Raw genomic sequence first — 10,509 nt, forward strand, 5'->3', positions numbered from 1 at the left:
ATTATGGATTTGTTTATTGTTCTTAGCGTATGTGAAGAGTATAGTTTGGGTTTTGTAAGCGCTCACGTAAGATTGTGTGGATAGTAGATTATGGATTTTGTTTATTGTTTCTTAGCGTATGTGGAGAGTATAGTTTGGGTTTTTATTATATGAAATGAGAAAGTATAGTTTGGGTTTTATTATATGAAATGAAAAAGTAGGGGGATGTTTTCCTTCACGTTCGCGCGTTGTTTGGTCATGATCTAGGTAAGATCAATTTTACGTTTTAGGGGGATGTTTTCCTTCACGTACGCGCTTTAAGTATAAGAACCCACAGTATTCGTCGTTCAAACCATTCTGCAAAGAATAAAAAAAGAAGATGGCTTCTAACCAAATGGACAAAATACAAACATTACAAGACGTTTTAGACAACTTAGGATTGATGGAGCAGATGTTAATAAGACTGGTTGAAGACCATTATTCCTATAGTCCCCATCGTGTAAAGATGGAAATTAATAACTTAAAAAAGGTAAAGGACAAGATTAGTGGTGTCATGAAAGATATAAAGGAGGAGAAGGAGGATGAAGAGGAAAGAATAAGAATAAGCAAATGGAACGAAGTACCATTTACACGTAGCAATGAGGCTATTCCATGAGGACGGTGTCAGTCTCTCAAACGCACTTGAAATTCACAGCCGACATTGAGCCTGATGATAAATGTTTTTAAGATGAGCTGGCACGCCCGGCTAAAACACATTTGACGTTCATTCGTTTATCCGTTCATTCGTTTGAAAGCACTTGTTTCCTCTAAACCTTTGTAGTTCCAATATAATTTCATGGTTGTTGCAAATCTACCACAATTGCTTCATCGTGAATTTTAGAAATTCCATCACACTATCAAAATCATCTTTTAGGACTAATTGGACCATTTCTTATAGGTAATTTGTTTTCCATAAACCGTTTTATCACCCTTTCTCGAAATTATAAACGGTACATTCGTGAATAGGGAGGTATTTGAGATTAGCAGGTAATTACTAGCCCAGACGTGAGCATTTACCAACAAGCTGTTAAAAGCAACTGTAGGAAGAACAGCAACGATAACATTGCATCAAGATACAGGCAGTTTGACAGAAAATAGGTAAGCTGGCAAGTAGAGAAACATGCCTTTCTATATTAGTAAAAAAAAGCTTTGCTAAATCTTCGAGCCAAATTATCTGAAAGCAAAACAAACACCTATTGAAATTTATGAAGATATTAATGTTTGTATTTGTTGGAGTCAGTAAAATTGTTTTAAGGCTGTTTTTACAGAACACCATGGTAACCGCGGAAATGAATTAATATCCAAAAACGTATAGTATATAACGAGGTATAAGCACTCTGTCGTTACTTTTGTAATATCAAAGGAATAAATACAGTTTATATTTCATTGCAAACTTTCTATAAATCACCAATCACTAGTTTATTATTAAAATATATTTGTGCTACCAAAACCTCTAACTGGATGTTTTATAATTGCTACGCACCAAAACCCGTCCAACATATTTGGCAGATGAAAACTAGTTTAGTGCTAGAATATATTTGTGCAACCAAAACCTCTAACTAGATGTTTTATATTTGCTACGCACCAAAACCCGTCCAACATATTTGTCAGATGCCAATGAATAACTTCGTTTATGCCACGAGGAGGACATTGAAGCACATCGCTAGATGTGCAAAAATGGTGTCATATAAAACAGTACATATGGCCCATAATGCTATATTGTAACGAGAAACACTCGTAGCAGAGCGCCGGGAGCTAACACTGGTCCAAACGACCTAAATCTGGCATGTATTAGTTACTACCTGGGACCTGGTTTTATTCGTTTACAAATACATCATATGACATGGCTTCAAATACCGCTATCAGGTCCGCACTCTGGATGACGTTGCACATTCCTAAGCGTTGTTATTTAATGAGTTTGCCAACTGCAAATCTCCACCCACCCCCCATACACACACATACACACAGAGGATGATAAATTAGACACAGTCCTGGTTTTTTGGGGTCTGATAGTGCTTATTCTTAAAAAAAACTGCAAAGCTCTGCAAACAATTTTGCCTGCACACCTTGGAGTAAATGTTTTGCATTTACTCTATTTCTCGCGGCTGTTGAGCTACCGTCGGCTGAATGTTTTTTTTGACGATATGTAAATAACGTTTTCCGATTAAACCCTATGTTTGGCGACTTGTAAATTCATGGGTCATAACTGAACCCTCTTTCCGTGACCATTTTGAATTTCGCGACTGATACGGATGTTACAAAATTTTGGTATTTGTCTGAACTGTACGCAGGTTTACGAAGGTTTTCCCCACAGCTAAATATCACACTTTAGTAAACCGGTGAGAATAATCAATATCAAGACATATTTGAAAGTTGGTTTATCGGACTAACATACATATAGACAGACACACATATCTTCATTGATGCTGGTGGTCAAAATATATTTAATAAGTAATTTTGATCTATATGCGGTTCCTTGATTGACCATATTCTGAAGTTATTCATGTCTGAATTTCGGAAAACCAACACTGTTGTTCTCCATGGAAACATTATTTATTTATTGTTATCACAATAACTGTTCCTTTGCCGTTTATAGAGACTTGCCATCAATTTCATCAAAAAAATTAGTTCTGTTTATTACATCGCAATTTGATTAGGTAAATCATATTCTTTATTTCTTCCCTGTCTTCTGTGTCTCTGCAGTGGTTGTTAAGAAATGTTGCTGTTAAGTATGTTCCATTTTCACAGACAAACATACACACACACATACACACACACACACACACACACACACACACACACACGAAACCCTAGTTTTTAAGGAAGGTAAGTTGTGTGCTTCTGTGGTTCGCGCTACTCTTAAATTTTGTTTTATGGATGTATTACTATATTCCTATACGAATTTACAAAAACGTTTTTGCTTTTCAGCTATTTCTGTATGATCCACAATGGATTTTATTTGATTAAAAGGGCTTAATTATTCTATCAGGGTAAGTTTTTGGCAGGTTGCCATGAAACTGCTGCACGTTTCACGATTGGTTGTACATAGACTGTTCGTGCACAGTTAAAGAAATAAGGGGGAAAGAAAGCAGCGGTTAAAAAGTAGATATTTAGTAGAATGTTTGATAATTTCCAAATTTTTTAGATGCAAAATTGTATTATACGGCTTGATTAGTTTCTTTGCTATTTTGATTCATACACTGAAAATGAAAATAATAAATAAATATAATGAACGATTTCAATCCTTGAGAACCTTTGCAGATAATAATACGTTTACCCTTTATTTGCACATAATATCACGTTTTCCCTTGAACTATATTTATCGAACGGCCATACTAATATTTAACTGAGAACTTCGATATTTTCCTGCCCACTGCCATCTTTGGAATCTGAACATATTTGTATAATAGGGACAATGCAATTAAGCGGTATTTAAAATTCCGTGGTGCGGTCTGAATTCATATTATTCATAGAGCTTTGATTGGCAGAGAACTTCGTTCTGTAATTTCTCATTTAGAGGCAAACGGAAATGTCAGGACTGAAGCAACGATAATCAGATAAAATCTTACACCCGAAATCTCTTGTGCTTAAGAAAATCATGTACAGATGATAACCGATGCTCTCTCTCTCCCTCTCCGCAGTGATGAAAACTCAACCAAAATGATAGGATAATTAACGTATGACTGAGCTTTTTTAATAATGCAAAAAGCCCCCAAACAAGTGTAATTATATAATTAAATGTTCCTGTGTCAGTGTGTTTATTATAAGTACTTCGAACCTGTTTTAAACTATCACTGACTGCTTCTCGTAGGGAGCCTACAAAGATAAACAGATACTGGTAAGAGAACGCTTTCTCTCTTTGTCTGTCTCTTTGTCTGTCTGGTACAAATATTTTAAAAAAACTTTGATTTGAAAAGGAATTTTTAAAGGAATTGAAATATTGCAGATACTGTATATTTTACAGTTTTAAGAAGAAATACTATATTATATGCATGCTAGAATCCATCAACAACTGATTATACTTGTAACACATGCAAATTGTTATACAGTTTTAAGATATATCGTTTTCATTGCTATACAGAATGAAAATATCAGTTACCTTTTTAGACATGGTTACAAATTACATTTTGAGTCAAACATAATTAGGATGTTCATGAATTCTATTTTCTGCAAGCAGCAAAATACGTTCCATTTATTTGCATTGGGTTTTCTGCATGTTTGTACAAACTTTAGTTCCTAACTCAATCAAGGTTTTTCTCACTAAAGATTTATACTAAGTGGGATATATTTTCCCATTTCACCTGTATTTTTAAACACTCTATGCACTAATTCTGTCCGCTATGAACTTCTGTCAGTTGACTCAAGATTAATACCTGAAAAGATCACTTTATATATATATATATATATATGAATTTATAAAAATTGTTTGCTTTTCAGCTATTTGTGTATGATCCAGAATGGATTTTATTTTATCAAAATGGCTTAATTATTCAATTAGGGTAAATTTTTGGCAGGTTGCCATGAAACTGCTACACGTTTCACGATTGGTTGTATATAGACTGTTCTTGCACAGTTAAAGAAATAAGAGGAAAAGAAAGCAGCGGTTAGAAAGTAGATATTTAGTAGAATGTTTGATAATTTCTGAAATTTTTAGACGTAAAATTGCATTACACGGCTTGACTAGTTTCTTTGCTATTTTGATTCATACATTGAAAATAAAAATCATAAATAAATATAATGAACTAGTTCAATCCTTGAGAAACATTGCAGATAATAATACGTTTACCCTTTATTTGCACACAATATCACGTTTTCCCTTAACTATATTTATCGAAGGGCCATCCTAATATTTCACTGAGAACTTTGCTATTTTCCTGCCCGCTGCCAACTTTGGAATCTGGATATATTTGTATAATAGGGGCAATGCAATTAAGCGGTATTTAAAATTCCATGGTGCGGTCTGAATTCATAGATATTTCCTCACAGAGCTTTGCTTGGCAGATAACTTCGTTCTGTAATATCTCATTTAGAGGCAAACGGAAATGTCAGGACTGAAGCAACGATAATCAGATAAAATCTTACACCCGAAATCTCTTGTGCTTAAGAAAGTCATTTACAGATGATAAGCGATTCTCTCTCTCTCTCTCCGCAGTGATGAAAACTCAACCAAAATGATGGGATAATTAACGTATGACTGAGCTTTTTAAATGATGCAAAAAAAACCCAAAACAAGTGCAGTTAGATAATTAAATGTTCGTGTGTCAGTGTATTTATTATAAGTATTTCGAATCTGTTTTAAACTATCACTGACTGCCTCTCGTAGGGAACCTACAAAGATCAACAGATACTGGTAAGGTACGCTTTCTCTCTTTGTCTGTCTCTCTGTCGCTCTGGTACAAATATTGAAAACAAGTTTGATTTGAAAAGTGCTTTTCAAAGGAACTGAAATATTGCAGATACTGTATATTTTACAGTTTTAAGAAGAAATGCTATATTATATGCATGCTAGAATCCATTAACAACTGATTATACTTGTAACACATGCAAATTGTTATATAGTCTTAAGATATATCGTTTACGTTGCTATACTGAATGAAAATCCAAGTTACCTTTTTAGACCTGTTACAAATTACATTTTGAATCAAACATAATTAGGATGTTTATAAATTTTATTTTCTGTAAGCAACAAAACACGTTCCATTTATTCGCATTGGGTTTTCTACATGTTTGTACAAACTTTAGTTACTAACTCAATCAAGGTTTTTCTCACTAAAGATTTATACTAAGTGGGATATATTTTCCCATTTCACCTGTATTTTTAAACACTCTATGCACTAATTCTGTCCGCTATGAACTTCTGTCAGTTGACTCAAGATTAATACCTGAAAAGATCACTTTAGATATATATATATATATATATATATATATATATATATATATATATATATATATATATATATATATATATATATATATATATATATCTGGAATTTGAATATAAATTTGCAAGGAACCAAGCATTTTTTTTTTCATCTTCCTGATAGATATTAAAAATCAATATATCAAACATTACGATCTATATTCATTACCATTGTTACTATGCTGGCCATTTGGTTGATGGAATATTTTGTACGTGCAGGTCTCTTTCAGTCATTTTTTATTTATATTTTATCTTAAATGTACTAGATAAATTATTGCCGCGATTGTTAGAACTGCTACTACCATTTTACATATATTTATCTGCCAAATTAAACTTATTTTTGTGAAAAAAGGGGGTGACACGATTTCCTTCAAACAAACAAACAAACAAGCTAACTAACTAACTATATATATATATATATATATATATATATATATATATATATATATATATATATACCACAACAATTTAATGCAGTGTGGTCACAATGTATATACGTTATGTTTTGTAATTGTGACAAAAATATATACAGTACTAAACAAAAACGCGCAAATTGAATGTATACCTATAGTGTGCGATTATTATTTTAACGGTACTTTTAACTCATTTGCTGGTTTTAACATGTCCCTGAAATGAAACATAGTGTCATATATAAAGATACTTCGAGGTATGGCTAGACCTAACGATTATAAATCGACCAACTTTAGAGAGAAGAAGAAGATCAAAATCTATTTTCTTTTCGCCGAACAAGCATACGAAATATGCTGAATAGAATCAAAATGAACAATATCACTGAACATTTATTTGACCATTTTTTTACATAGCCAATTTGGATAGTAGGTAAGAAGAAGTATAAGAAGGATGTTTGACATAGTCGAAACCTGTGAGACTACATCGACGAAAAGGGGAGCAAATCTTTTGCATAGAGAACAAATATTTTTCGGAATTATTTTATCGAGAGGTAACAAAATGGCGGCTGTCAGCCATTGTTTTGATATTGACGTATGTCATAGTAAAAACGTAAGAAAACATATAACTTTAAGAGACATCACATCAGGCTCTGCATTGAAAATATTAGGCATACTATCTGTTGACTTCTACAGAAGATGGCAAAGCCTGATGGCTTCAATGATGTCGACATTGATATTGATGACAGCATTCACATTGATCACGTGATATATTGTGCCTTTCTTGATTTGTCTGAAAATGATAAATATTTTTAAAAGATCTTCAAACTCCGTGTATAAGATAGCAAATGAAAACATTTGAAAAGAAGGTAAACTACCTTACCTTAGAGGACAGAGATAGAATAACACAATAAATACGTTAAACCAAGCAAGACATCCAACTACATTGGAGTTACGTTTTCCGATTAGAGAGATAGGTCATATCCTTCTTCCCTACAATGCATGTAAAGTTGACTTTCCAATCATTCTCCTTGACAGCGACTGGTGAGAATTGTTGTTAAAAATCTTTGGAATTTCACGTAATTACCTTTCAAACAGTGTTTGCTTTGTTCTTCAGGACAAAGAGATACGGGAAAATGTCTATTTCGTGATTGATCGTAAATGTTGGTTTTCTTCCGAGAAGCTAAACACATCATGAGGCTTACATCAGCTGAGAGAAAGCTCAATGACGAAAATGAATTTACTGATTCTTCTAATAAATATGTTCATTTCAGATCCCAGTCAAAATGATGTCCACTTCCTTGACTGTCCTCGTTTGTGTTACACTGTGTATTATCATAGCTGAGACGGACGGACGGCAGTGCTGGTATCAGTTTGGCCGTTGTTATGACAAGGGGGACATAAGGGGAAAATGTGGTGTTTCAGGCCGTACTTGCCGTCTTCTTCCAGGAAAGTTCGAATGCAGATGCAGTTCTTCTCCGTATGCCTTTGACCGGACCCATAAACTTCATGGACGCAAAGGGTCCTTAAGACTAGAAAATAACAGTGATACGTGATAACTATATGCATAGCCGACATTTATTTTCCTTCTGGAAATGAAGACATTCGTCAACACGAATAGAAAACATTAGATGATGCTGACATATTTGTTATATCTGTTTGCTTTCTTTTGCTATTAAAAATTAAAATTTTATGGCACAAAGTATTCACAAATTTAATACAGAAATAGAACATTATATGATGGCAGACCGCTTTTTTAACGAAAGGTACGACATCACTTGGTTTAGTTTAAAACCAAAATAATCTTTGTGCAATCAAATGTCATTTCGAATATGACTTGTATTTAATGCATCTTCATTCCACTTTTTATATTCTTGCTTCTTGTTACTTAGTCAAGCATACTAGAAATAAATATTAATCAAAATTAATGATAGTATTGTATGGTGGTACAAAGGAAATTCAGTTAGGAAATATTTGAAGCAGACTTGTTTTGAATGGCAGTCAAAATAAATTGATAATAATGAAAGCTGTGTCAAACTTTTTAGGTTCATTTTAAATTTATTTATTTGTTTAGATGATATTTATTCAGGCAATACAGAGGGAAAGATACCATTATATAACGTCGACTTCGATATATGTTACTTCAATTGCATATTGGTCATACTTAGAAATATCACGGTCATGAAAATGCAGTTGTGTGTCATACGTCTATAGACATACACTCTTACAACACAAAGTATACACAAATACATAGCATGAACACACAATACAAAACATAACCATATACTTAACATTAAAACATATCTCTTACAAATGCTGGATCATACGGGAAAAGAGATAAGTAAAAAATCGAAAAGAAGAAACTTTTGCGTACAGGGGAGTGACATTGTATATTTCACTCTATATTACCCTCTTCAAGTAGGAAGGTGAAAAAATAAGGCTCAAGGTAGTATATTTACCAATGGAAGGAATTATATTCCACGTGTTGACCTATAACATGCATAAGATCGCAACACAAGTAAATGACACGAAGTGACATTTGCTGGCATTTGATACATTTACTGGTTCAATCGTCGCTAGTAAAACCCAAACTGAAATCATTACTGCCAATGAAAGGAATACATTGTGATATTTGTCATCGTTGCGGCATGTAGTGCTGATACTTCGCCTGAAGACGCATGGTTTTTATATTAAAATTGCAAGTTTGTTTCAAAGCCTTGCGTCAGTATAGTTACTTTTATATGAACATATTGCGGTCCATTATGCACATTTTCTGTCCGTCTTTGTGTGTGATCTCTAATGGTATTGCGTACGCTTAAAGACATCGAAAGAAAATATGCACTTTGTAAAGTTTGATAGATCTGTAGAATTATCTTGGTACAGGAAATGGCGTATCGTTTATAGTATCGTATCGTTGCAAACATATGATACCATGATACTCTCTCTCTCTCTGTATCTATCTATCTATCTATCTATCTATCTATCTGTCTATCTATCTATATATATATATATATATATATATATATATATATATATATATATATATATATATATATATATATATATATATATATATATAAGTTCTGTTTATGTGGCTTATTTGTAGGAATGATCATAACGATCTAAGCAACTGCAATGAAGATCATATTTAACAGTAAAAGTCAAATTTGTTACGTTAATTTTGCAAATAAAGGTATAATGAAAAATAGGCATGGCAAGTTATGTTTCTAGCCTTTGCAAATAAAAGTCCACCTGTTCCGACATCCATTTAAGTTTTCCTTAGCTCTATTGCGTGTGAATTATGATAGGTATATTTCTAACCATATTCAATGACATAACGAAATCATTGATGTTTAAATAATTGACAAGTAATGCAAGCAATGAAAATTAGACTCTGATATTAGAGGCGCAAACGTTTCAATACACATTTGTAATGGTGCAAAAGGTTTTGTCGCTGTCAGCGTGACAAGTAACCATTACGCCAGACAAATGGGATTTGCTCGCAATAAATTGGTAGCTTGCGATATTTAAACTCTATTGTTTGGGAGCGTGATTAAATTTTAGTGAGAGTTTGCTCGGAAAAATGTAAGAGAGAAGATGTTAACGTAAGGTCAGTGAGCGAAAAATGACAAAGTTAAGTCAAGCCAGAAATAATATTGGTCCATTAGCAATAGGTGTCATAAAATAAAATTGTTATGAAATAGTTATTGATAATGGCGGATTAGAGAGAATTATTTTGACTTCGATTGGAATTAGAGAATGTATATCCTGATTATCAAAGCTAGCAGAGAGGGTAGCGTTTCTCAGACGAAATTCAAAGCTCTATGTAAATTTATTTGCGACATTTGGCAGTCCGATTTCATCTACAGGAGGGAAGTCTGAGGGACTCTAAGGAAATTAAAAAGTATTTGTTTTCGTTAAATAAATCGTCGAAGGGACGGGAATCTGCAAGTATTTGAGAGTCGCGGAACCAGCGAGATTCGGCAGCTTAGAACAAACAACCCTCGAAAAGGCTCAGAGTTATTGTATCAATTCCATACCAGATGTACGTTGAGTACGTTTGTAATCACTTGTTGAATATATTCGTTTTAAATTCATACTTCAACAATACTTGAGTTCAGAATTTAATCGTGAAACCATTGTCTTCAATGTTATAAGCTTCAT

At 33.3% G+C, this 10,509-nt stretch overlaps 1 long non-coding RNA gene across 1 annotated transcript; it reads left to right on the top strand.

The window, feature by feature from the left end:
• The first annotated feature begins 3,503 nt into the window (after positions 1-3,503).
• LOC149771987 (uncharacterized) lies at positions 3,504-8,371 on the top strand. The gene is made up of 2 exons (XR_016418040.1): positions 3,504-3,856; positions 7,620-8,371. It is a non-coding gene; the product is annotated as an uncharacterized LOC149771987 (long non-coding RNA).
• Positions 8,372-10,509: the final 2,138 nt, after the last annotated feature.

Source organism: Sinohyriopsis cumingii, unplaced genomic scaffold (genome assembly GCF_028554795.1).
Source record: "Sinohyriopsis cumingii isolate HCF-2022 unplaced genomic scaffold, ASM2855479v2 utg001527l, whole genome shotgun sequence".
In the NCBI taxonomy this organism is placed as follows: Eukaryota; Metazoa; Mollusca; class Bivalvia; order Unionida; family Unionidae; genus Sinohyriopsis; species Sinohyriopsis cumingii.